The sequence below is a fragment of the Agelaius tricolor genome, unplaced genomic scaffold, assembly GCF_023055355.1.
Source record: "Agelaius tricolor isolate 1412-34295 unplaced genomic scaffold, bAgeTri1.0.p SCAF_5, whole genome shotgun sequence".
In the NCBI taxonomy this organism is placed as follows: domain Eukaryota; kingdom Metazoa; phylum Chordata; class Aves; order Passeriformes; family Icteridae; genus Agelaius; species Agelaius tricolor.
Genome location: NW_027269265.1, coordinates 5,315,994 through 5,343,474, shown reverse-complemented (window position 1 = coordinate 5,343,474; position 27,481 = coordinate 5,315,994). Strand labels below are relative to the sequence as shown.

At 49.8% G+C, this 27,481-nt stretch overlaps 1 protein-coding gene across 2 annotated transcripts in view; it reads right to left on the bottom strand.

Annotated features, from left to right (window-relative positions):
* The window catches only part of DAAM1 (dishevelled associated activator of morphogenesis 1), a 97,036-nt gene extending 94,452 nt beyond the window's left edge, over nucleotides 1-2,584 (bottom strand). For both annotated transcript variants that reach the window (XM_071426204.1, XM_071426205.1), the window contains exon 1: nucleotides 2,342-2,584. The gene's annotated coding sequence lies outside the window, so the exon portion shown is untranslated. The remainder of the gene's footprint in view (nucleotides 1-2,341) is intronic.
* Nucleotides 2,585-27,481: the final 24,897 nt, after the last annotated feature.

The following is a 27,481-nucleotide window of genomic DNA, read 5'->3' as shown; positions in this document are numbered from 1 at the left end:
TAGGGATGGACCCAGTAGGCATCCCCAGCACCCCAGGGATCCCCAGTTTCCAGGGATGGAAAATTCAAAGCAGGAAGATGGAGTGAGAGGAGCCACGCTGCTGGCTGGCTGACAGACAGAATTTTTGGGAAGCCCAGCTGCCCAACAGCTCCATGTCCCCACTGCCTTGGGCTCCTCAGCTGTGACATGACAGCGCGGGAAAAAGTGGAGGAAGGAACCAAAACAAAGCAGAGAAGCAAAGGGAGATAAACACGATCCAGTCAGACCAGCTGTCCCCGGGTCCTGCCTGTCCTCACCGGAGGAGCCAGCCCGCCGTGGCTGTCCTTCCCTGCTCCCTCCCGCACCCCTGCCACAAACAAAGGGTCAGATAAGGAGCCAGCTCAGGTCAAGACCGGTTTGACTCCGTTTCAAGCCCAGGGGAGCGGATTCAGCGCTGATTTTACATCTCACCCATCCTGTTTGCCTCCCCGGGGCAGAGGCCAGCGCACCGAGCAGGGTGCACGCCTGGCTGGCTGGACCCAAAAATCCCAGGGCCGTGTCAGGGCACCAGGGGCAGAGCCACACACCAGCTGAGCGCTGGCCAGAGCCAGGAAGTGTCACTGCTTCCTCCTGTCCCGGTGTCACACAGCGTTGGGCGTTCAGAGATCACGGACTTTGGCTTTTGCTTCCTGCTCCTGTCAGAGCAGAGGCAGGTCCCGGCATATGGCCATCAGGAGAGCAGGGTGAGTCACTCATTAATCGAGGAACAGCAAGGTGGATGTCTGACCCGCAGGGTTTGGGGGGAAATGCACGCCAAAACAAACTCCAGAGCTCGTGGAAAAAGGTCCAGATGCTGCAGGACACCTCTGCTCCTAATGGGACTCTAAGAGGGGCAGGCAGGGAGTGCCAATAGCTTTGGAATACATTGGTTTTGGCAAGGGAGGATAGGATAACGAGGTTGCACCACGGTTCACCACTGAGGCATTAATACACAGCAGCACTTGATTTTGTACTCAGTATCAGAATCAACCTCTAGAGAGGGGAAAAAAAGGAAACTGCTGGCTTTTCCCTCTCTGTGCTGCTGGGAGAAGCTGTCTGGCTGTACAATGCCGGGCATCTGCAGTGCTCAGGCCTGGTCAAAACCACCAGGGCAGCCCGTGCCATGGGCTGCCCTCTCATCAGTACCTGGAGAAGGGGACTTGGCTGCACCCCGTGATCTTCCACCTGCCTCAGATTTCCACAGGGAGCTCCCCATCCCCAGTCTGGCAGCACAGCCCGGTCAATTCACGTGGCTTTTGTCAGGAGGCACATTATCGTCACATTATCATCTGTCTTTGCCTTAAATTAACCTTGATCACTTAAAGATGCAGACTGTTTCACACCAGCACCAATGCAAGAGGCAGCATGGAGTGAAAGCCATGAGCATTGGAGACCCCAGGGACCAAACCCCACTGTTCACACTGAAGACTTCAAGACAAGCAAAGACCAGGATCTGACCACAGCCACAGCACACCAATGGCAGAGGGTGCCAACCCTCAAGGCTCCACATAGCAAGGGCATTTCCCTCTTCCAGGTGGACCCCTGACCGGAATCCTCCCTCCCAGAATTTCTGGGTGCAGCCAGTGACAGACCCGAGCTCCCCACCTGGTGCCTGAGCCACACACCTGCTTGTAGCCAAGCCACAGCCCAACACCGGCACATGCCAAAATCCTACTCCCACCCCAGCTCCCACATCAAAGCATCGGCTGGACAAGAGCACGCCTGCAGCAAAACGTGTGACACCAGCACCAGAGGCTTGGCACATACACACCATGGAGCAGCCCCAAACTGCTGTGCCTGTGGGGAGGCACTCAGGAGCCTGAGGCCCCCCAAAGCCCGCGGGAGCCCCATCGGGGGGGGGTCACATCGGTGGTGTGGGAGTCGCCGCAGGGGTGGGAGCCGCCGTGCCAGCCGGCGCCGGGGCTGCAGCAGCCTCCGGAGGCGTTGCCATGGAGAAGGCAGCGCAGCAGCAGCATCCCGCATCCCACGCCCCCGCGTGGGCGCCCCCTGCCCGGCACCGCCCGGGACACGGGACACGCCGCGGCCGGGGGACACGGGACGCGCCGTGCTCCGGGGCGCCGGCAGCGGGGCGGGCGCCGAGGGGCCCGGGCGCTCCCCTCAGGGCAACAGCTCCACGCAGCGCCCGGGGCGGGGTGGGACGCGGGCTCGCCTCCCTCCGCACGGCGGGGAAAAGGCAGAAAAGCGCCGTCCCCCGCCCCGCTGCCGGCTCTCCCGAACCCCTCCCCAGCACGGCTACGGGAGAAGGGCAACACACTCCGTCGAACCGAGAGGGGAGGAGCGCCGAGGGGCTCGGAGGACTCACCGCAGCGCGGCCGCCGTTCCTGCCGGGGCGGAGGGCTCGCTGCCCGCGCTCCGCCCGCCGTTCCTGCCGGGGCGGAGGGCTCGCTGCCCGCCGTTGCTGCCGGGGCGGAGGGCTCGCTGTCCCCGGTCCGCCCGCCGTTGCTGCCGGGGCGGAGGGCTCGCTGCCCGCCGTACCTGCCGGCGCGGCGCTGCGCTGCGCGGCGCGGAGCCCGCCCGGCCCCTGCCCACAATGGGCCGCGCCCGCCCCGCCCGGCGCGCTGGCGTCACCGCCCGCCCGCCGCCGGCACTGCGAGCGAGTGACGCGCGGGGCGGGGGCTCCGCCGCCCGGGCTGCCCTGCTGGGGGTGCCGCAACTGCCGGAGCTTCTGCCGGGAGGTTGTACCGGGGGCACCGCACCGGGACGCTCCGCACCGGGACGCTCCGCTGCGGGCCCCGCTTCACTGCCCGTGCTGCAGAGGAGGCGCAGGGCAGGCGGGAGGGTTTATCCCGCCGAGCGGCGAGGATAAAGTTTCAGCCGGCTGGCGACATGGGCGACACGGACACGCGGGTTCTGTGTCGCAGCTGCCTGGCGGAGGCCTCCCAAGATGCGGCAGGCTCCGCTTGGATTTAAGAAATCAATTTTCCAGGGGTTCCCATTTCACGTGAATCAGAGCAGCGATTGGACACACGGTTGGATTCCCACATGCATGGGAATAACCTCGCTGCATGAGATGGCAGAAGGAGCGGTTTGTGTTCTTGGTGCAAATCAAATCTCAGATCAAATTAATAGTGTGGAACACTGTACCTTAAGTAAACTTTTTTTTTTTGAGAAGAGGTCAAGCTATTTACATCTTGAATTTTTTTTTGTTTCTTGGCAACGACTATATAGGAAGGTCTGAAAGGCAGGAAGGGATTTACTGTGATTGTGTTTCATATGGAGTCTGCACAAAAATTGATGCAGGGACAAAGGAAAAGCCAGTTGGGAAAGTAAAGAAAGATCATCCCTAGAGTTGATACCAAAATGTGGAGTAAAATTAACAGAGTCACAGAAGGGCTTGGGTTGGAAGGGACCTTCAAGATCATCTTGTTCCAGCCCTCCTGTCATGGGCAGGGACAGCTTCCACTAGAACAGGTTCTCACTGGCCTTTTCCATCTGTCCTTTAGCTTTCCTCACCCCATCCCTAAACATCAAAATCATATCCCTGTACTCTTCCTAGGTCATCTGTCCCTGCTTCCACTGACTGTTCATTTGCTTCTCACTCCTCAGTTTGAGGAGCAGGTCTCTGCTCAGCCATGCTGGTCTCCAGCCTGCCTTGCTTGAATTCTTGCCCGTTGGGTGTTGAAGCAAATGGGAGGCAACAATCACAGAGGCAGTTTTGGGATAAAAGGTGTCAAGGGCAGGTTTTCTGGAGCAGCAAACCCAATGGTGATGTTGTGAAACTGGTGGGACAAGAGGATAAACATCTGTACCCAGGCACAAGTTTTGGCAAGAGAAATTATAATTCACAAAATCTACCACAGTCCTTGATGGAGCCAAATATGTGGTAGATCTAATGGATATAAGAGATATTGATTTCCTAAAGGCTCTGACAAAATCCTTCATCAAAAGATATTGAGGGGAGTAAGGAGCCATGAAAAAAGCCTCAGTGGTTTTTAGGCAGAAACCACAAAGGCCAGACTGGGGTGGTCAGTGTGCACTGGAGTTAGGAGATGGGGAGTTTCACAGAGATCTGAGCAGGGATCTGTGCTCAGCATCTTCATCAGTGATGGAGCAGTGAGGGTGGGTGGGGACATGGTGGTGGCTTCTGGTGACACTGAGCTGCTTGGAATGGCCAATGGCACCAAAGCGCAGCGAGACCTCGGGATGCTCAGTGACAAAATGACAGATGAAATTCTCTGGAGACAAATGTAAGTGATGAGCCTCACAGGGAGCACTCCTAACATCATGCAAACAGCAACGGGCTCTGAACTGACTGCAGCCCCTCAGGAGAAGGATCCCGGCTTATAACAAGGAATTTGATGAAAGCATCAACTCATTGCTGAGGAGCAGTCAAGAAAGCAAAGAGATGGATAGGAGTTAATGAGGAAAGAGGAAAAAGTGCTGTACAAATTCCTGGTTTGCTCTCCTCTTGAATGCTGTGAGCAGCTGTGGCCTCTGTTCTCACCAAAGAACTGGTGATCAAAGATAGGGAGCATTTTTCACTGAGGTAAAGGGTTAGGCCAGGACTATTCAATCTAGTATTTCTATACAAGCCTCAGGCTCAGGAAGTCCTGGAGCTGTGTGCAGCCTGCTGTGAGCTTGGAGAGTTTATGGGAAAATATCCCTGAACACTTCTCATACCCCTGGCTTATCATACACCATTGGCTATGAGAGGATGCTGGGCAGAATGGTCCCTGCCTCCATCCCAGCACAGCTTTTCTTTTGCTCTTCCATTCATCTTTTTTTTCCTCCATAAAATGCCTTCCCAGGACCCCCCTTCCCACTCTTCTCCTCCTCAAGGACTTTTGTTAACCATATAGTGATGGTTTCATCTGCAAGATCCCAGCCTGGGTAAGTATCAGCTTAATGGTTGGCATCTGGAATTGCATCTTCCTCATCAGAACTGCTCAGCCATTTTCTGGTGACTGCCTCCTCAGAGCTTGTTTGGACGCTGCTTATCAAACCCCATTGTGTTGCTTTCCTGCTTGTTTTTCCAACAGCCGCCTATTAAATTAAGCTCCTGTATTCAGACAGGAAAACCCAATAAGCAGCTGCCCAGAGCCTTTCTGGAAAAGTAGGACACATGCAATAGTCATAGTGGAAGACTGATGTGCATCCGGCCCTGAGAAAAGGAGACCATGGGTACCAAGCCTGCTTGGGAAATAATCCCTGTAAATGCCTTGTAACAGGAGGGGTTGGCAGGGTTTGCTTATTGGATGAAAAACTAAACCAGGACTTTCTCAGGGCTGAGGGAAAGAAAATGGGTTTCTTGTTCTAAATCTGAAAGAATATACTTGGTAGCCTTCGTCTTTAGATGCTCACCAGACCCTAATAAATGTTCTCTGAGACCAATCCATGTCAGATCAATACTGTCTTATCCCTGGGGAAGAGTTTTTATGTGTTCCAGTGAAACCTAAAAGGACACTCTTGATTCAGCTGACAGTAATGGAATATGGAACCCATCCCCTTACAAAAATTAAGTAAAATTGATTTTGGAGGGAAAAAAGCCCTCTCGAGGTTATAGTCTTTCACGTTGCACAGATGATACGCTCAGCAGAAAAACAGGGCACAGCTTTTATTTAATTGTTGTTCTGGTTAAACCTAAGACTTGCACCAAAAGAACAAAATCACCACCTGAGCCCCTACCACCATCCCAGACCATGGGAGCTTGTGGGAATGTTTCCATCACAGCAATCAGGGCTGTTTTGGCTCAAAGGTAGGAGACAGCATTATGCTTTTTGTTCTTTGATATGAGGTTTTTAGAGTACTTAGAGGACATTTAGAGGTTCTGTATCTGGGCTGGGATGCTCTGTGTGAAAACAAACCACACCCTAAATCAATGTTATCTCCAACAGCACCAAGCCCAATCTCACCCCAGGGTTCACATCAGCTCCCTGCAGCTGGCAGGGGGAGGCAAAGCTTCAGAGTAACATTTCATAGCCCCAGAAGGGAAAATAAAACACGTTCCCAAGGCAGGACTCAGCGGGCTGGGAGCATTAGCAAAGACTCAGTGGATTTAGGCCCTGATTCTGCAAAGTCCTTAAGCTTGTAAGGAATTTGTAATTTGCTTGTAAGCAAATTCCCATCCGCTTCAGTGGCATTTAATCACATGTACATAAAGTGCTTTATGGCGTATCAGGGAGTTGTACCTTGGTGGAGGTGGGGCTATCAGGAGCCCAAGCAACCAAATTCTTTTCCAGTGTGTTCAGAGAAGAGTAAAATCATGGAATCATATTACAGAATCATAGAATGGTTTGGATTGGAAGGGATCTTAAAGATAATCTAGTTCCACCTCTCGTCATAGGCAAGGACACTTTCCACTAGACCACTTGCTCAGTGCCCCATCCAGCTGGTCTTTCTAAGAAATAAAAAATGTAAGAAATAATTAGAGAGCAGATTGTGAGACTTACTGTAAACAGTTATAACAAGGTCTTGCTCCAGCCCTGCCCTGTCTAAAGCCACTCTGCTGGGAGATGCTGGGAGAGCACAGCCTCTCCTGGCTGCTTTACCTGAAAGAACACCATGCCCTGTGGGAAACAGATGACTCAGATGAGTGGCAGAGAGATATAAAGCACTTGTAAGTGTGCTGGGGTGTAGGAAGCTTTAAATCATCTCAGTGCCTTGGTCAGGGCCCTCCAGTCCACCCCTCTCTGTGCTCTGTCATCGCCTTCCTCCCCTCTCCACTGGTCCCTGCAGCTGCCAGAAGCCCCTCATGCTTCCTTTGCCATCCATCCTCCTGCCTGTCTCCTGTGAGATGCTGCATGTGTGGCCCTGCCCTGGTTTGGATCATCTTGCTGCTACCTGGTGTGTCTTTGGCAGGCTCCTGACACTCAGCTCCTGATTGCTCACAAAGCCAGGGGTCAATCTTCCTCCCTGGATTGTCCTGTCAGTGCCAGGCTTCACCCACAGCCTTGTGCCAGCCTCACATGCTGGGTTTGGGGGAACATGGGTTTTTCAGGGTGGCTGGAGGGCTCTGTCTCTTCCCCCTAGACTTCCCAACACAGCTAGAAAACAAGCCATTCCTGATTAGTGACTTTGCCCAGGTCTTTTTCCTCCTCCCTATTCCTAGAGATGACTTGCACTGAATTGCTGCAAAAGGTACCAAACAAACAACAATAACAAAAAACACCAGAGCAAATTCTCAATGGATGAAAGTTCAGTGCCCTCTTTTCTTCCTCTCATCCTTGGTCATTTATCTGCTGAGAGCAGGAAAGGAGGTGAGATGAGGGGTAGCATCCAGGGAAGAGGTGAGGCAGGAGGAAGAGGAGTGAAGGGGTGGGAGAGGGGTGTAAATCAGTGCCTCTCTCTCAAGGCCAGAGACTGCTGCAGATTTCCACCAGCTGTTGCTGGGGCTGTCAGAGAAGGCTTTAACAGGGATGTGTGCACACACAGCCTACAGGGAGAGCTGCTTTTATTTGTTCACATCTAGCAGGGGTTGAATTTATTGCCTTTGCAGAGGGGCCAGCAAAAAGCCAGAGCATCACTTAAATCCCATTTAAAACCTCAGATTAAGGCTTTGCAGGAAGGGAAATCAGGGAGGTGGAAATAGCCTGGCCAGATCTGGCTCCATTGCTTGGGGGAGTGGGCTACAAATCCACATGGCTACAACAGCCAGGGGGACAAGTGAGGCTGTTGTTTTATCAGTGGAGCATCCTTTGCTCCAGATCTGTAGCAGCAACAGAGTGAGGAAGTGCCAAGTCACCTTACACTCATGATGAGCCTCCAGCTTCTTATTGCAGCATAAAACCCCCAGGTCACCAGGTGGGTCCCAATTCTGCCATCCATTAAGGAAAGAAACTTATCCAAAGGAATTAGGAGCCCTCATCAAGGGCCTACCTGCATTTGGAATATCTTAATCCTCATGATTTTTGACATGATTCAATATTCTGTATGATGCCTAAACCAGTTCTTGGCAGAATTTGTCCAAAGTGACTCAGCCAAGGTCACTCTGAGAGTCTGTGGAACGGCTCACAGATACCCCAAGTCCTGGCTGAGCACAATAAATCACAAAACCCTCTCCATTTTGCTCACTATTTTGGTCCCCCTGATTTGTCCTGCATCATTAAATTTTTACAGTGCCTGACTCCAGATGACTTAAAGTTTGTGCCTCCTGTCTCCAGTAACTGCAGAGCTAAGAGGTTTTGTTCCTCCCAGCACAAGGGCTGGAATGTGAAGACTCAGCGAGCAGCACAGGCAGGAATATTTCTCCCATCCCTGACAGCTGTGTAACTGGACATACATGCTCCTGGTATCTTTCAGAGCATCAGTGTGGCTTTTCCACGTCCTGCTGCTGCATTTTTTTTTTTATAATCAGCAGAATTCAGGACAGATCTGTTTACAGGACTTGAGCAGCGATGTTGCAGCCAGCAGAGCAGCAGGGTCCTGTTGCATCCCTGCCAAGAGGTCACATCCTGCATGGATGGAGCAGCACAGGACTGCTCCAGCCTCCGTGCTCCATCCCTGGGCACTCCTGGGGTGACATCAGCACCATGAGATCATCTCTCTTTGACTGGCTAGATTTTCTTACAGGTTTTCCCTGGAGGGCTTCTGGTTACTCTCCAGTTGCAGTTTCTCTGCTGGACTCCTGCAGGCTCGTGTTCCCTTTTCCACGATGCCCAGATGTTGCTCCACCCCAGGGTCTCCATGCAGCTGTGGCTCCATCAGCTGTCAGAGCCACTGTGCTGGGAATGTTTGTGATGGGGAGGTATTGCAGCCACCTCTGGCTGATCCAGGCTGTACCCACAGCAATAGCCCTACTGGAAAGTTTTCCTGGCTTGGCATGGCGTTGGACTCTGCAGGAAAGGTCTCCTCTTTCCTCTGCTCAGCCTTTTCTCTGCCCAAGCACACAAACCTCTCCTCCTCCATCTGCCTTGCAGGAATTTTAGGTCCATGCACAAGACTCTGGCTGATATCTTGGCAGGAAGTCCTCAGTATCTAAAAGCTGCCCATGGCTGGTGATGCTCAGAGGGCTCAGACTCAGGCTGCAGCCTTGGGAGAGCAGCACCTCCCTGGCACAGGAGGAGGCCTGGGAGTGCAGGGATGAGCACCTGGGGGCGTTAGGAGGTGTGGCAGTAACAGCAGCCTCCCTGTATCACTGTGGTGGATGGAACCCTGAAAATGCCCTCACTGCCTCAGATTGCTGGTGACAAAAGGGTGTTGCTAAACTGGCAGAGAGGGAAATCACAGTCACAGCAACAGCAAGAGGGACCTCCCCAGTTGCAACCTCCTTAGTCATAGTTGGATTACCAACCCCATCCTTATATTTTCCATGGGGGCGGCATGAGTAAGAGCTGACTCCTAGGGATGTCTGTTGCCTCCAGAAACCCTCAAGGAGAGAAATGCTGATGGGATTATCAGGCTTGGCTTTTCATCCCCTTATGTGATTGTGCAAGGTCTGGGGTGGTGTCTCAGGTACAGGACAGAGCCAGCCTGGGGGGCCAGGATGTTGAGGACTGCCCCAAGCATCCCCCAAGGCCGTGTCACTGGGAGGGGATGGGCACGCACGGTTCAGCCTTTTCCACAGTATCTGCAACACCTCAGTCCCTCTGAGATTGCATCTGGGACATGGACTTGCCTTGGAGAAGATCCCCCAGCCCCTCCAGCTCTGTCCATGGCTCTCCCTGTTTTGACCAATGGGAAGTTGGGAGTGAGATCAGATCTTGTGTCTCAATATCTCCCAGATGCTGGTTTATGTATAAGGGACAGTGCAAATGATGAGCATAGGGCTCAAACACAAACCAAGTCTCACAGGTCTCCTCACAGCTCCCAGCCATGGATATTCCAGAAGCCTCAAGACCCTGGCTCAGCCTCCCCATGGCCAGCTGGGCTTTTGGGGTGCAGGACAGGGAGATGGCAGCCCCCAGCTCCCTCCAGGACCAGGGGCTGCACCCAGACCCCAGCGTGATCCCCCTCTCTCTGGAGACCTGGGAAAGGGAGGAATGGGGAAGAAGGACTTTCCCACTTGGGCAAAGGCAATGGGAATGAAACCTTGCTCCCTGAGCCCTGGCTGCCGAGGCGGTGGGAATCTGAGCTCAGCCCCTAGGCGACTTAATGGGCTTTTAAAAAACCCCTTTGTATTGGATCCATTCTTCTTCCCAAAGCTTGCTGGCCCGGCTCCAAGGGGAAACCTTTGATTCTACAAATACACCACAATTATCATCCCGAGGAGTCTCAGCTATCAGGCTCCCCGCCTCCAAAAGATCAGCAGGATGCCAGAGAGGTGCTTAAATCATTTCATCCTAAGAAAGCCCTGGGCTGTAACAGCTTCCCCGTTGCTCGGAAAACGCCACCCCTCTCCCAAAAGCTTGGCTCCATTTTTCTCCCAGTGATGCCGTCGCTGGCGGAGGCAGGGAGGGCAGTGCTGCAGAAACCAGGCCACTGGGCTTCCCAGTGATTTCATCAGTCCTGGGACCCAGCTCATGGAGATTTATGAGCTCACAAGAATCTCGCCTTGGAGTTACCTCCCCCTCCCCGCTCTTTATGGCTCTGCAGAAAGGGATTCAGCGATACAGCCCTGCTGGGTACGTAACAAGCTCGCTCTGTTTGACAGTTGCAGATATTTTTCTCCAACATTGCACAGGTCCATGTGCTGCTCGGGCTGCTCTTGCCAGCATTTCCACCACCCAGCACCAGGCAGCTCGACTTGGTGTGAGGAAGATGCAAACCAAAAGCTTGCCAAGCACTGCATCCACTCCCTGATTTATCCCTTGCTCATGACTCCCCTAAGCTCCAGGGGTAGGAGTCCAGGAGGTTTTTATTATTTTTAAATTGTTGTGAGGTTTTTTGGTTTGGGATTTTTTTTTTCCAGAAGTATTTTTATTTTCTTCAGGTAATACAAATCCTGCCCTTCTGCAATGCTCTCCAGTCTCATGCTGGGGTTTTTGAAGGGGCTGTGTGCTCCACTTCCAGCAGGAGTCCAGCACTTCTCTCCTTGCAGAAATCCCCCTTTAAAGCACGTCATCAGTACTCTTCTGCAGCTGTTTTTCTTAGTAGTCTAAATAAAGCTTTCAAGTTACGACTCCTTGATGTGAAGCCAGATTCAGAGGCTGTCAGTTCCTTTGTGTATCCTCAACTTGTCCGGGGGTGTTTTATTTTGGGATGGCTGCTTGTTGCAAAGCTGTCCATTTAGCAGCCTGTTCCTGCCACATTCTGCTCCTTGCAAATGACAATGTAAGCTCCAAAGCACCACTGAGTCCAGCCCCTGCAAACCCTTTGCACTGTGTCTGCCTTTCTGCGAGGATAAAGGATTTTACAAGCAGGAATTTGCTCAGGCCACGGGCTCACCATCACAGGAGCCCCAGGGAAAGGTGTGGAAAGGTTTCACTGTGGCTGAACAGACAAGGCCAGTGTCTTTCTCCAGCTGCAGTTGCAGCCCACACAGCTGTGGATGGAGTCCATTCCTCATGGGAATCAGTTATATGGATAAGGCTGACCCCTTGGTGACACCCAGCCACCCCATGGGCCTAGCAGAGGCTGTGTGACATGGCATTGTCTTTGGGGATGGCATCCCCATCCTGCTCCAGAGCCATGTGCACTTGCTTGGTCACACTGCTGTGGCCAAGCCAGCCAGTTCCCAGGGCCACTCCAGGATGAAGGCAATGGGAGGCTGAGCCAGCTCTGCCACCAGGAGGAATGTGGACCCACAGCCAGCTTAGGGACCCACACAGATCACTCCAGAAATCTATAGGCAAGCAACAGGGTAACACCAAAAATCTGCTCCTATCCTTTATCAAAACCACTGCCACTTACTTAGGATGCTCCAGGCATGATTCAGCACTCATTATCTTCATTGAGCTGGAGATTAGGCTGCAGTATTCCCAGATAATAGCTTTATTAGCTCTGTATTATTCTTTCAACATTATTTATTTACACTGAATCAAGAACACTCAAAGCTTTCACTGAAACAGTAACACCAGTTTGTCAGAAGACATTTTACACTGTGCTTTTTTCCGGAGCAAAGATCATGTGTAGAAGGAGCTGCCCCAGGACAAAAGTACCCTTGCCAGTGAGGTCTTTTTGGCTCAAGGAAGCTGTAGGTGCTATGGGTGCCCCACAAGATGCTAATCATGTGGAAAGATAATTTTCTAGAATTTCAGCCCAGGCAATGGACTGTTGTGTCCCGTTACCTGCTGTGCTGGCTCTGCCAGGGCTGCTCCTGGCCCAGGGACAGCTGACACTCATGGCACAACTCACCAGGGCATTTTTCTTGAGCTCCCAGGACCTGTCTGCCTCCAGACATCCGTCCTATCCCAGCACAGGCTGGCACCAACCCTCTTTTGGCTGGAACAAGAGAACCAGTCCTGGGTACAAGGAGCTGGCCCCAGGAAGGGCTGCCTGGGAGGTCCTGCACTCTGTGCTGGGGATGTAACCAAGTGCAGATTTGCCTCTGACCTGGTGTGGCTGCAGAGGATGACTGTGGGGGATGACAGCAGCTGAGTATCCATTCACCTTTGCCCTATCCTTAATGACCCTGTCATGGAAAACAGGAGCTGACAACCTGACCCTCCAGACAACCAGCTCCTCCCTGGGATGCAAAGGACCTTTTCTGGCACAGGGTACTCCACTTTCTCCATTTCTTTCCAAGTGAGTCTCTTTGCAGTCAGAGCTGCTGACCATCCTATTAGCACATTGCTCAGTCTGGATTAAAGGGCGCTGGGCTTTCTTTGGCCCGCATTCTCCCTGTGAGCTTTTGGCACCCATTGCTTCCAGAGCTGAGCACAGCCCCCACATGACACCTGATACATTCCCTGGGAAGGATGCTCCAGGAATGCCATATCACCCACCTGAGTCCAGCAGAGGTGAACATGCACATTGTTGATAGCCCCAAAGGGCCCTGCTCTCCCCAGCTCACTCCTGGAAGAAGGATTCCCACTTGGGGAGTGACTGCTTGTGATGTACCCACCACACAGATGCTGTGGCTCCCCAACAAACCTGGCAGATGCTGGGGGCCAGCTTTGATGTGTATTTCTTTTCTATTTGAAGCAGTCTCTCCTGGAAGGGCTTGAACTGGAGGCTGTGTATAAAAGCTGCCATTGTTTTTATTGGGCTACCATCCATGTGTTTGTAACTCAGATGCCCTGAGTGATTCTGCTGGCGGGAAGCAGAGGTGAAGAGGCTCCTTTGGATGTGCTCAGAAATCATCTCCACATCCAGGACTCCTTTTAGAGGTGTTTAACATCATCCATCTTTCAAGCCTCTCAGAGCAGTGCCACATCTCTGGGGTTTGGTATAAACACTCGAGCTCAGAGTCGGTGAGACAGAGCAGGGCAGTTTCAGGATCTCCTGCGTCAGACATGGTGCAATCTGCAGCTGCTTGGAAACGCCCTGGCAGAGAAACAGGGGATCTGGGAGACTCACCTCTCCCTTCCCAGCCCAGCCCAGGGGCAGCCTGCCAGCCCCAGAGCACAGGCACGAAGCCCTAATGGAGCTACAACACAAAACTGCTCGTTTGCTTGCTGTTTGTACTCCACATCAACCAGAGCTGTCTGGAAGACGCTCTGGATAATATTTGCTTGTGGGCTCCTCTTCAAAATCCCAGCTCCAGCAATGCCCTGGCACTGCCTCTAACTAAGGCTCTTGTCAGCCAAGAAGGGATGAATTTGTCCCTTCTTTTGAATCACAGAAGGGGAGTCTCCATCCCTCTCCCCACCTGTGGTACACCCACCTACTTTCCACCTTGGGCTCTTCTTCTGAACAGCCACTGCCACCACCAGCCCAGCTCCATCTGCTCCACCTCTGTCCCATATCCATCATCCCTTTCCTTTGGGCCATACCTTCCCTGGGTGCAGATGTCCAGCACCAAGTCCTGGTGCCCTCTATGCCTCCAGCAGCTCCAGGAAATTGGACTGGAAGTAGATGTCTTGCCCAAGCCCAAGGAGTGGATGAGTGTCAGAGGGGTGATGTGGACATCCCTGCCTGTGCTGTGCCTGCCTGCCAGTGCTGCTGCATGTGAGAAAAGCGCACAAACCGGACATTCAACTCACCCAGCCTTTGCACAAGGACAGGGCTGCCAGGGAATTATCAGATGCTCTTGTGGCTCTGCAGAGAAGCCAGGATTCTAAGGGAAGGGTTACTGATTGCATTTTGGCCCTGGGGAGCTGTGTTGGACAAACTGCTGTATAATCCCTGCACAGTCCAGCCTGCAGAACAGTGCTGTAATATTTTTCTCTTATCATCAGTGCAGCTTTGGAAGCTCTTATTTGATCTCCTTTATCCATGTGAATGTGTTCAAGAATGCAGCAGCCTCTGCCTGCAGAATAGTTCCTATTGTTCCCTTTGTTCATGGATCTGGGCTGTTCCTCAGCCTCCTCTCTCCCTTCCTGCAAAGAGACACACTCTGCATGGTCAAAAAGTATCTTTACAACTTGATCTTAGCTATTAAGTCAGCCATGAGAAAGGCAGAGGGCATATTTTCCTGAATATTACACCTTTTTGCGATCAGAGGTGAAAGGTACCCTGAGCTCACACAGAGAATTATCTGCTTTTAACTTCATCCAGGATCTACTCACCCATGCCCAACCTGCAAGCTGCTCTGAATTAATGCTGAAAATGGATGGCATTGGATTGGGCATATTTGGCTTATCTATCTGTTCTTTTTGAAGTGCTGACCCTCTTAGTTTGAATAAATCCACAGAAACACAGTAAATCAGCCTGGAAGAGAAACAAAGAATCTGAAGGCCATGAGAAATACAGATCCGCATTTAATTTTTTATCCTGCTTTTTTTCTGATACAAAAGCTTATACATGCCTTCATGCTGAAAACAGGCTGGAATTGACTTAGATATTAAAAGTGTTTAACTTGGAGAATTCTTTTTGTGAGTGTGGAACTGAAATCAGTGCTTATCAAAAGCAGGCCTCCAGCTTTGCAAAAATGTCTCTCTGATTTCTAGATCAGCCCTTTCTACTTCTCCTTTCAGACAGGTCTGCAGCAGGTTATCCTAACATGATCTGCACAATCTTTAAAACCCATCGAGTGCACAGCTTCAAAATAAACCTCAAACAAACCTCAGCTCCATCTGAAAACCCATCTCCTCTCCATCCTCCTTGTGGAGAACCCGTAGGAAAATGTCAAATTAAACAAATGAGAACTTTGGCACAGCTGAGTTAGATCAGGCCGAGTTAGTCATCAAAGTTACAGCTGGAGGTTGTTAATCTGTTGGTGATTTCCAAGCAAATTACTTTTTGTATTCTGTTTACAAATTAAAGAACTGAGATTTTTGGTTGAGCCTGGAGCATCACCAGCCATGGTAAAGCAAAGATGACACAGAGCTTGCTCGCACACTGAGGAAGGTGTGCTCCCTAATTAATCCTGAGTCATCACTTCCATTAGGAGCAGGATGGAAGGATGGCACCAGAGCCACTGGCTGCCATGGGGCAGGGGCCAGAACCTGCAGAGAGCCTGATCCTGCACTGCCTGTGGCACACATGAGTGGTGAGACACATTGGAAATCACTGGCTCAAGGCTGGATGTCTGCTTTGGCTTTCCTACCTGCCTCACTGGGAATTCCTTTAGAAATCCTCGCTGGGAATTCCACCTTAGACTGAACTTGTGTGAGCAGGAGGCTAAATAGTTATTTAATTTTTTTTTTAGGTCTTGTTACATTTTTGGGTACTGAATGAAGCCAGGGAAATCACTTGCTGCTGCTCAAGTCTCATGGATATGCAGTGCTGTTAATCACAGACTTCATAAATTGTAAATTAAGGTTCCCAAAATAATGAGATTCATATTTGTTTATTTTTAAGTAGAAGAAGTTGTCTCTTTTTATTGAGATTTTGTGCTTTCAGGACATGAAGTGGTTTTTTCCCCCCACATGCAGCAGCAGAAACCACCCCAAAATTTAAAACCTCTATCGCAATTTTCTGACTCCAGAAACAGGAATTTAGAAAAACATCCCCTTCTTAAAGACCCAACTGAGACCTTTGGACATGGGCAGTGTAGGTAGGGGCAGACATTTCAGTTCACAGGGACCAAATTCTTTCTACCCTGATCTCTGAGCAGTGGACTCTGAACCTGCCATTGCTGAGCACTCATTATTTGATCTGCAGACTGAGGAGGAAAAAAAACCCAAAAAGCAGCTGATTTGCAATGTGGCCTCTCCTCTACCTAGTGGCAAAACCCCTTCCCAGAGTGTGGAAAGCAGTAAAACCCTCCTGCCCAGCACTTCTATTTTCAAGGTGAAAAGACCTCAAAGTAAACCCTGAGCGTCTCTTTCCTCTGCTTGGCTCACAAAGCAGGAGGAAAGAACAAACCTCCTTTCCTGTCCCTCCTACCTCCCTGAATCTCTTCTCATTAAGGAAAGAAAAGGTCAATATTGGTGGTGTTGAAATGAAGCACAAGGACCAAACTGCCTCCTGTGCCTGGTGCAGGGCGCTGAAAGAGCCAAGCGTGAAACAACATTTTCCAGAGCCTCCATCAGCTCAGGGGGCTGTTTTGGCCTGCCAGTGTGCAAGGAAGGAGCCTGATTGCAGGAAGCAATTTGCAACCAGCCCCTTAGGAGACTAAGGGGGAAAAAAAAGCACCTGTGAGTCAGTCATAGCTTGGCCTCTCCTGACAGAAGTTTGAAAAGTCCCTGGTAACTTGGGAAATTCAAGAGGTGGTGGACAAGTCCCACCAGGATGATGCTGAGGAAACCTGAGGCTTGCCACAGCAGAGAGCTCTTGGTGAGGCTTCCCATCTTGACCCAAGCCACTGTCTGCCCTCCTCTTAGCATCTGTTTAACAACTCATCCATGCAGCAAAGCTGACACCTGAGCCTGTGTTGTCCTCATCATGAGCACAAATTCTCAAAAGTGGCATGGAGAGATGATGTTTCCCAGCCCACCATTTACCCACCCATCTTATCTCTCTGCAGCTGTCTTCTGCCTCTCCATGGCCTGGTAGATGCTGTCCTGGCCAAGCATGGATTTGGTCAGTCATAACCAAATGACTTTCAATCCCAACACCTTCATGTTTCCTCCTGTGCTGCCTTTTACTCTTCCCATTCATACCTCATCATCCTCTTTGAGACCTGCCTGGTGATGGTTGCAGAGATCAAAGCTGGGACTGGCCCCCAAGGCTTTGAGGCTGTACACTCATGGGGAGTAGACTCCTGTATTCCTGTGTTTTCTTGTCAGTTCATCTCCATCCACCAATACCTCTGCTCTTAAATCTTTTGGCACTCTGGGTGCAGAGAGATGCCCCTTTGGTCTGTATTTATCTACCATCACTTATGATGCTGTTCTGGGTGCATTATGAGAGATATTGCCTAAGCCTGGGTGAAAAACAGGGGCCAAAGCCCCTTGGCACCAGCATCACAGTGATCTGTGTGCTGCAAACTGAGCAGGGATGGAAGGCTTAAGTGTCCCAGAACTTTGCAACAAATACTGTCCTGTGAAAAATAGGAATATTTTCCATTTTTATTGCCCTGATTTGGTATCAAACTAAGTGTTTAAAAAGCCTGACTTTTTTCCAGGGATGGAGCATTTGATTTTTGACTAACCTACCTCTTGCAATCTTAAATCCATTTTAGAAGGAACCTTTTTTTAACCTCTTTTTTTTTTTCTTTTTCTGTGCAAACAGACATAATTTCTACACCACCCAATTGCTCCTTTCTTGTGTACCAACAACACAAGGCATTTACCTTGGCAGACCAGGTAAAACAGTGCCCTGAGGGAAGCTGAATAGGCCCTGGTGATGAGTTACAGTGTCTAACACTTCCCAAGTACAATCACAATGATTTATGACCGCTGACATGACAAAGATTTTGTCTGGGAGTGAGGAGTGATGGCTGATGTCCCTTTAAATGCTTATCATTTCTGGCAGCTTAATTGAATCCCGTTAACAGATGCAACAAAACTGAGAGAAATGAGAAAGGAGAACCATTTCTCCTTCTAGGAGTTCTCATAAGAGCAAAGCAAAGATGGTGTTGGCATTACTTCCCTGTTTTCAGGAATTCTTCTTTGAAGTCAGAGGGTGCAGAAATGATCTTCCTAAAAAGAAAATGCCACCAAAGTAGTATTTTATCTTCATATTTGATTTTAGGACACCTTGGCAGGGGAACAACCTCCCATGATGGGTGGTAAGAAGGGGCCCTTGGAGAGTTGCTTCAGTTTTCCCCTGTGGAGTGAGGCATCCCTCATTCAGCATGAAGAGAACTTGGGCTTAGGTCCAACTTGGAGCCTTGCCCTCCTCTTGGGGGTTTTGAAGCCTTTCAGACCAGTTGAGAAAACCTCAGATAAGTGTGACAGCCATGGCATCCAGCGAGGTGTTCTGGGAACAGCTCTGCAACACAAGAGCTGCAGCAGATGCAAGGCAGGAATGCAGGCACGCTGACAGGCCTGCAGGCAGCTGGGAGTGCTGCAGGACATCCCACTTTGCCTGGGTGGCTGCAGCGCTGCAAAGGGGCAGCGTTTGCTGAGCACCCAGGAGAGCAGCAAACCCAAGGCCGCTGGAGGCAGGTGGAGGGAGAAAAGCTCCATATTTCAAAGCTGCTGTGTGCAGGAGAAGGCTAAAATGTGGGAGATGGTTTTCAATAAGGTTCATCCATAGCAGCAATGCACACCTGTGGCCTAGAAGGACTTTTAGGAAAGATGAGAGGACACAGCATGTCCTCTTACAGCAGCTGAGCTGTGCTAGTCTCTCATCCGATTTCATGCACCAGGGTGTTATCTTTTTCCCGGGAAAGCCATGGAACTGGTAGAATTTAAATTATACCCCAGAGAAGCTAGCTCACTTCTCTGACAGAGGTCATAATGAGGGAGTTGGGATTCCAGTTATAGCTCAGCACAGCAGATGTAGCTGGTTTTGCAGATGATAAAAATACAGCCTTGTCTCAGGAATGCTGCAGAAGTGAGGCATGCGGGTGGCAAGCTTCTTTTTTTCAGAGCTGTTGTTTAACTCTGGCTGTACTGTGCAACAGTTGTTCCCATTGGGAAATCAATATTTACAGAGTAAACAGCAATGAGACATGGGCTGGGTGCCATCCAAGCACACAGCAGGACCTGCTCTGGTAAATGCCCACACTTCAAACTGTAAAAAATGTTACTCCTCTCTCTTTTGGGGTAGGAGTACTTTTCATTACTAGTGATGAATACTGCTTTATTTTTACTTTGCTCTGTACGCTTTCCAAGGCTGGCTTGCAAAAAAGGAGTCAGCCATTGAAACATGGAAAGCTACATTATATACTCTCCTATATCAAACACAGCTCACCTCTTCCAATAATAATTTAGTGCTCAGTGCACGGAATTAGCCACCCACCCCAAAGGAAAGCAATTTATCTGAGAAAGCAATCAGAACTAACACTTCAAATACTGAACTTCCAACTCAAGCTCCTGCTTGCTCTCATCTGTATGTTATAGAATCATAGAATTGTTTGGGTTGGAAGGGACTTTCTAAGACCATTTTGTTGAAACCCCCCTGCCATGAGCAGGGACACCTTCCATTAGACCAGGAGGCTCAGAGCCCCATCCAGCCTGGCCTGGGACCCTGCCAGGGACAGAACTGTTACAGGGGCCTCCTCAGGGATCTTGCAACTCCACTGCCTACAGAGACCTTTCCCTGGAGGACAAACACCAGTGACCTGCCTTCAGGGAGCAGGTCACTGAGGCTCAGCTGGGACTAACACAAACCTGGCAATGTGAACTTGGTGCTCTGCTGTTGCCAACTGCCAATGGAGGAATGGCACTGCCACTCTCTCATTTTACCTGGATACTACCATCAGTCCATATCCTCTTGGATTTGCAACAACACACTGAAGCTGTCTCTGTAATACTGCCTGGCCCTGTATTCCCTCCTGTTTGCAGAGGCACAGCTGTAAGGAAAATGTTCTGCCTCTAATCTCTATTTACATAGGATGGTGATAAAGAAATTCCTCCACAATCATTTAATCTCTCTTTGGGCTGACACCACCATCTTTGCTCAGCCCAGCTCCAGAGCAGCAACACATGCAAACACCACACAGTGATTTGTGGGCTAGGGAAGGACAGTCATGTGCAAACAATCTCTGTACCAAAGTACCCCTCAAGTCTTGTGCTCAGTTTTGAACCTCTCACTGCAAGAAAGACATTAAGGGGCTGGAGAGTGTCCAGGGAAGGGCAATGGAGCTGGGGAAGGGTCTGGAGAACAAGTCTGATGAGGAGCAGCTAAGGGAGCTGGAGGGATTCAGCCTGAAGAAAAGGGCCTCAAAGGGGGACCTTCTCACTCTCCACAACTCCCTGACAGGAGGGTTGAGGCAGGTGGGGTGAGTATCCTCTCCCAGATCACAAGTAACAGAGGAAATGGCCTCAAGTTGTATAGCAGGAGGTTTAGATTGGATATTAGGTGAAATTTCTTCACTGAAAGGATAGTCAGGCATTGAAACACACTGTACAGGTCATGATTGAGTCACCATTCCTGGAGGTGTTCATAAGGTGTTTAGGTGTGGCATTTTGGGACATGGTTTAGTGGTGGGCTTAGCAGTGCTGGGGTAACAGTTGGACTCAATGATCTCAGATGTATTTTCCAACCTGAACAATAATGTGATTCTAGGTTTTTTGCTGAGCACTATGAGTGAAAATGAGTCAGAAGAGTATCCCACCAGGCAGGACGATACTGAGAGGAAGGACAGCCCCATCTTCTGGAAGCTGAGGTGATTGAAGCTCTTGCCCAATTTTGGCAAGAGATTTGTAGCTAGAAGCCTGTTTTGGGGTGGGTTTCTGCTGTGAATTCAGCTGGCTGGCTGCAGCAGTGAGGTGCCACTGGCATACGTGCTGTCCCCACCGTGAGCTGGCCTGCTGGTGTCAGTAAGCTCTGAGCAAGCTCTGCATGAACTCACTGCCTGGCCCTAAAGGATTGGCAAAACAGGAAACTCTTTCAAAGGTGTCTAAGGACTTCATGTTGACATTTGAATTTCCCTTTCATATGGCTGCAGCATTTTTGTCCAGGCGCTTTATCCCTGCAGCGCAAAGCTGTCATTTATTTGTAGTCAGAGAATTTGTGCTTTTGAAATGAAAGCCAAGGCAGACAGAAAATAAAAGTATTCCAAGCCACTTTAGTGCATTAGACAAGTGTTAATTAGGGGAAGCTGAGGCTTTCAAGCCCTTGGGGTGAAGCATCTCTTGCGTACAAATAATTCAGAAAAAGGCAAAGCTGTTCTGCTTAGTGAGATTTTTGGTTCTATATGGTTTGAGGAAAACATAGAATGTACTCTTCAGTGGAAACAGAGTTATAACACAGTGAGAATAACTTTAAAGGAGCTGATGGGGTCCAAGGCCAATGCAGAATGCACGGCCACAGCTGGGAAAGCAGCATCCTTGCTCAGCCAGGCACACAAGGAGGAAAATGGGCTGAGAAAACATGGTAGGGTTATTAAAGGAGCTCCTCTGGTCACAGTCCTACCTGTGAAATGGGTTCTGTCTGCTCACAGCCTGTGATCACAGCAGCAAGCAGGGTGTATCTCACCATCTTCCCATGAGCTTCTGGGAACCAGCTGCCAAAGCAGCAACTGGCAGTGATGGTTATTAAAAAAAAAACACTCTTGAAGCTGCACCTCATGCTGGCCACACTGTCCTGCCAATTTCTGGTAGATTGTGCACTTGGAAGAACTATGGAAAAAAATCCACCAAGAATCTGAATATAACCTCTTAGGTGAAACTCTGTCCCACTTGTTATCCAGCTCAGCAAATGTTAATGACCTGCCCCTGAATTCAAATTCCCATCAGAGCCATTTTCCCCAGACAATGGCATTTTTGCCCTGGTAAACACAGAAAGTGGGCATTTTCTCAGAGGAAATTAATTTGGCTGTTTAGAAAATCCCTCCACACACACACACACACACACACTCACAAAAAAAAAAAAAAAAAGTGGAAACAAAACCTTTTCAATAATCTGGGAAAGCATTATCACACAAAACCTTTTCTGCTAAAGGGAAACACTTTCCCCAAGCCATTGAGATGCTAAGGGACAACACATTATGTTAATATTATCTTAAATTAAGAAAATTAGATGTCCTTGCATTTAATTTTACCAGTACACAGACCTTCCATTGAAGTTCTGACTTTTATTTCAAAAGAGTGATTCATTCATTTATCTTTTGGTTCATTTTAAACTTATTTTAGGAATCATAATAAATCTCACTTTGAAAGTGCAGAATGATTAATTTCTCTACTACATTTTTGCTTTGAAGTGTCTGTTGGCTGTTAATAAAATAAGTCCTTTTGCATTTTCTTCAAAGTCACAAAACACAAATACACGTGGATGCTTTGGGCCAAAGGAGGGGGCTGAAAACCTGTCTGGCAGTGGGAATTTAGCTGAAAGGAGGAGGGGAGCTGCTGTCTTACCACTCTGGGGAAAAGTGCTGCATTTGTTCAGCCCAAACTGCTGTGTGTGGAGGCAATGGGAAAGTTGGGACTGGGTCTGCAGAGATCCTGGTTTAGAGGGTGGAGTCTTGGGCAATGAACATTACATTTTGTTAGAAAACCACTAGTGCTTTCACAGCCCAGATTTCATAAACCTAATGTCTGTCTGACTGAAAGTTAAATGTCTTACAGCCCTGCACTCAGTGTTTGCTTCATAGTGAATGCTGTAGCAGGGTCAGTGTCCAGCTCAGAGCTGCTTTTGGAGTGTGTCTAGAAAGACTCATGCCTGTGAGACATGAAGAAATGCAGGCTCAGAGGAGCAAATTGCCAGCTGGCAGAGCTGGGCAGCCACCCTTGGGAGCCACTGGCTCAGTCTGGCTGAGGATGAGCCTCAAGTGCTCAGGAGTGAGATTTTTACTTTGTAAAAACCACAGTCAGAACAGAATGCTAAACTCAGGTGCTGATGCTCTGGACCACTGCAGTAGTGCAAAGGTCATTCCACCCTCAGAGAAGGATTTCACCAGGAACACTGGTGCTACAAAGCAATTTCCATCCCAAGCCAGCAGCTGTGTTTCCATCAGGGGAGAGAAGGGAGAAAAAAATTGAAGCAAGTTGGAATTGAGTAAGGGATATGTCACAAAAGGAGCCCTCTCTGGAAGACATAGTTCTCAAAACCAAAAAATCTTTCTTTTGCTAAAGTATTTCACATTTCTGTTAGGGAGAGTCCCGTTTAGCTGTTGCACCTCAGTCACTTAGCTGTAAACTAGAAAATACCACTGAACATTACAGATTTCCTTTTTTAAGGAGCTTAAGATCATTTGACAGTATTTCCTCAACTGACCTCCCACAGCCATCTAACAAAGTCCAACTCCCTTCTTAGAGGCAGGACACTTTGGAAGACTACATACCCTGAAGTGTCCCACTGCAAAACTGGGTGGGAACACAACTGGCCATGTGGGAACTGCCTGATATTAGCAGTATTGAGGGAAAGGTTTGGGCTGTGAAACCAGCTCCTGGCAGGGGAGAGAAACGTGGGGCTTTTGCACTGCACTTCCCGTGATCCAGTGGGACAGAAGGGCTTGTTGGTGGGCAGAAGAGCTTCAGGTGGCCCGGAAGGGTTTCCATGTGAGGAGAACCTTTGTGCCAAAAACATCAGCCAAGGGAATCCATGGCCTTCCAAGCAGAAGGAAAAATCAGAATTTTCCTTGTAGAGAATGGAAAGGTTAGGAGTGAAAGTCAATGCCTGAATGTCCCCGTATGTCCGTGTGGATTTTGCTAACCTGCAAGTCCAGAGTGTCAAGAGGGGTCTCAGCAGCCAAGAAATGCCCTCTTGCTCTGGAGCCTTCCATGGCACGGGCGGCACAAGGGAGAGAGCCCTTGCGTGGCCTTTGCCTTCAGCAAGGCCCCCATGTGGGCAAACCCTGAATTCCCTGTGGAAGCAGCTCAGATTTACACCGCCCAGCCTGAGGGATGCCAGAGGGCAGACAGGCCCAACAAAGGTGCAAGTGCAATGCAGCTTAGGCTCCAGCTTTCTGCCCTTGTGTCTCTGGAGCCTTGGAGGGGAAGGCCGTGTGCCTGGCAGTGACTTTCACCAGCTCTCCTGCTAACGGGCCTGGGCACCCCAGGGCTGCTTGGTCTCAGCACAGGCTGGAGCAGGAAGAAATGATCACCTGGCTTTGGAGACCCCTGAGACAAGCATAGATGATGATGAGTATGCAGAGAAGGCACAATCAGCACTGCACAGCTGCTTCTCTCAGCCATCAATCACAAAATATTCAAACGTTACTGTTTGGGTTTGGGGTTTTTGTTGTGCTTTGTTTGAAGCTTTTTCCCCCCCAGGAAAATGTGTGGCATTTGCCATATTGTACACCTGGATTGGAGTGGTCCATTCTCAGTGCTGCCTACATGGAACTCAAAATTGTGCTTTTGCACATCTCTTTCCCCTGTTACGATGTTTCAGTTCAAGGCACTGATGGGTAACAGCTTTTCTCTCCTCTCACCTTGAGCTCAGGAGCTGGGAGAGCCACCCACCCCCCTCCCCTGCTCTAGGTTGACCCTGGGAGGGTTCTGCAGCAGTGTAAGGTGGCATGTTGCCAGTGGCTCGGCTGCCAGCACCGGTGCCAGCCAATGTGGAAGGCTCATCTGTATGGAATGAGTCAGCTCACAGCTGCCAGCAGCTGGGCTGTGTCCTGCCCCACATTCTTCCTGCCATAAAGTCAGAGGCTGCAGCAGATGGCAGAAGGGGAAGCTAAAGGGACTTCAACAAATCAAGTCTTCTTCACGCGTGGGTTCTTTCTGTCATCATCTGCTCCCATTGGCAGCTGGGCAAAACTTTGTCTGAAAGTAATAAAGCCCTGAAAAATATTGCAATAGTTTTAAATATGTATAATTTGCACTATAATAATACTGTAACAACTCCATTGTATGACCAACGACATTGAAACAACACAGGGTCATTACAGTGGCTCACCAGCTTCTTCCATTCATTGTTACATGAAACAGTGATTCCTGAAGCATGCTGTTTGGAAATGAGCAACTTTCCCACCATTTCCTACATGTTTTGTGTTCATGTCATTTTCATCTGCTTGGCAAACACAGCTTGGGATTGATTTGGCTAAGAGATTTTCTCTATTGCTTGGTTCAGCCGGGTTTCAGATCAGTGCTTCCTGTGATCTGCCTTCAGCTTGACCAACATCTCTCGCAGCCTGGAACTCACCTCAGAGTGGTCAAAGAATGTGAATAGGGACTAGAGACATCACAGCCTTTTCTGGAGGCAGCTCCAACCTTGGCAGAAGTAAAACAACCTACGACCTCCTGGCATGAGGCTTTCCCACAACCACTGATCCCACCAAAGCCAATTTGCCTGCTCCAAGGCTGAAGGTGAAGATAAGGAGAGCACAGGGAAAAGCAGCTGCATAATGTTGAGCACTAGAGTGAAGTTGCTATTAATGACTTTACGAAATGACATTACAAAATACTCTGGATTAAAACCGGCTCCCCATCACAGTAGTATGGAATTGTTTAAGTTGAAAAAGTTCTCTAAGACTGTAGAGCGTCCAACCACAAACCTGACACTGACAAGTCCACCTTGAAACCATGTCCCCAAGTGCCACATTCACACATTCCTTAAGAGCCTCCAGACCTGACAATACCATTAATTCCATGGGCAGCCTTAACAACCCTTAATAACTCTTTCAGAGGAGAATTTTTTTCCTAATACCCAATCTAAGCTTCCCCTGGCACAACTTGAGGCCATTTCCTCTTGTCCTGTCCCTTGTTCCCTGGAAGCAGAGCCTGGCCCCGACCTGGCTACTCCACCCTTCTATCAGGGATTTGTAGAGAGCAAGAAAGTCCCCCCTGAGCCTCCTCTTCTCCAATCTCAGCCCCTCCAGCTCCCTCAGCTGCTCCTCATCAGACCTGATCTCCAGACCCTGTCCCAGTTCCCTTCCCTGTGCTCAGCTCTTTGGGACCTGTTGCAGCATTCCACACTCCACACAGGCATGTTTTTATCTAACCCTTGCTAGCTCTGAGTGGGAGATTAACCCCTTTTCTTTGCAGTGACCTAACTTGCAGTCTGATTGCTGGCTCTGCTTGTTTCCTTGCATTTTGCATCACCCCCACAAAAGAAAATATCACCATACAAAAGAAACCGCTGCTAGAGGGGAGTAGAGAAAGTCAGCAAGTACTTTGTGGGCAATTCTGTCCTTTATTCATCGGTGGGTGTGATTTGGGCTAGCCAAAGGATTGGAAACGGCTGCTTCCCTCTTCCCCTGCTCAGAGTGCTTTAACAAGACAAGGAACCAACTAGAAACAAGGGAAGATTGACATTCTGGAGAGCGCAAGCACGTCTGCAGCCATTCACTTGTTACACTTCTCCAGGACCAGAGTGGAATACATAAACCTCTGGCTCCAGCTAGAGGCCACTCACGGCTGGGTTGCTAAGCTGAACAGAGCTCTCCTTAGGAAGTATCACTCTGCTCTGTTAAGGTGTGTGGTACAACAGGCCCAGTATTTCAGAGGGAATGAGAAGACCAGAGAACATAGAAATTGCTCATCTGTGAGAAGTAGAGACTAAATGTTTTTTTCTCCTTTACTTCTCTGTGCACAAACTCTGTTTTTTCACCTTAGACAACATCTTTATCTCAACTGAATACTTGTTTTCCATCTTATTTTCTCTCCCCTGTCCCCCTAGGAAGGGAAGTGATTGAGTGGCTCGGTGAACACCTGGTATTCAGCCAAGGTGAACCCACTACAGCCATCTTAAAAAAGGGTAGAAAGGAACACTCTGGAAATGACCGACATGTCAGCCTCACCTCTGTTCCTGGCAAGATCACAGACCACATCCTCCTTGAAGCTATGCTAAAGGCACATGGAAAACAGAGAGGTGATTAAGGACAGCCAAGCGTAAATCCTGCCTGACCTACCCAGTGGCCTTCTGTGACAGAGCCAGAACATGAAGGGACAAGGGAAGGGCTACAGGAGTCATTTATCTGGACTTCTGTAAAGCCTTTACCATGATCCCCACAACATCTTCTCTATATTAGAGATGGACTTGATGCCTGGACTGCTGGATGGATAAGAAATTGCATGCACGGTGCTTCCAGAGGTCAACAGCTCAGAGTCAGGAGGGACATGGGTGACCAGTGCTGTCCCCCTAGGGTCTATTCTGGGAGCAGTGATTCTTAATATCTTCATTAATGCTGTAGACAAAGGAAGCGAGGGCATCCTCAAAAGATTTGCTGATATCACCAAGCAGAGTAGAGCAGTAGCCACACCTGAAGGATAGAATACCAACCAGAGAGATGTGGACATGCGCAAGGAGTGAAACCATGGAAATCTCATGTGGTTTTAAAAAAACAAAGTACAAGGCCCTGCACCTGGTTAAGGGTAGGCCCCAGGATACATCAAGGCAGAGTCTGGCCCATGGGCACAAAGAGGGTGGGAGGAGATCCTGCCTGACCATGTTGGATCTGCCTGTTGGGTCTGCCTGAGGGCAGTCAGGCTGTAGCTGCAGCCATGTGTGCCCCTATATCTGTGCCCGGCACTGCCGGCCCTGCTGTCCTGCTCCCGGAGCCCTGTCCCCGGGCAGAGCCGCTCCCTGGCCGGGCACAGCCCCATGGGCTGCTCCCTGCTGCGGCCTGGGCTGGCCCCAG